This window comes from Alligator sinensis, unplaced genomic scaffold (assembly GCF_000455745.1).
Source record: "Alligator sinensis unplaced genomic scaffold, ASM45574v1 scaffold1651_1, whole genome shotgun sequence".
NCBI lineage: Eukaryota > Metazoa > Chordata > Crocodylia > Alligatoridae > Alligator > Alligator sinensis.
Genome location: NW_005843334.1, coordinates 102,724 through 103,227, shown reverse-complemented (window position 1 = coordinate 103,227; position 504 = coordinate 102,724). Strand labels below are relative to the sequence as shown.

Here is a 504-nt window from a genome sequence, read left to right as displayed (position 1 = left end):
ACATGTCCTGTGTCATTTCCCTACTAAGTTTCTCCTCTCTGTATGGTTCACTCTTTCTTTTTAAGAGCCTGGCTTTAGCCAGACAAGACAGCTTCACCTTTCCTAAAACTTTTCCTAGACTGTGAACTGTGATAGCCCACAGCTCAGGAAAAGGCAGGGAGACTTCTAATACCCACAAAAGGGCTTTATTGCAACAACTAACATGCACGCAAAGGTAGCTGACAACTTGTTGCTGATTATATCATGTCAACCCTGAGGAAGAGAGTTAACCCTTACTACTTCATGACCAGAGAAGCAACCAAAATCCTTGCCGTACACAGCTTCATATTAGGGCTGTGTAAAATTTCACCCGGCGTTTCATTTCATAGCTGTTTTAATGCATGTGTGCACTCTTCCTGGATGGAATGAAAAGTAAAGAAGCCAGATCCTGGGCTGGTGTGCATACAAGACAGGTTGTCAGTGAAAATGTAAACTGAGGAGTCAATGGATGAGAGACAGGATTTG

General features: G+C 43.1%; 1 protein-coding gene across 1 annotated transcript in view; it reads right to left on the bottom strand.

Moving 5' to 3' along the window:
- Nucleotides 1-504, bottom strand: part of LOC102383014 (NACHT, LRR and PYD domains-containing protein 3-like) — a 51,518-nt gene that overhangs the window by 28,414 nt on the left and 22,600 nt on the right.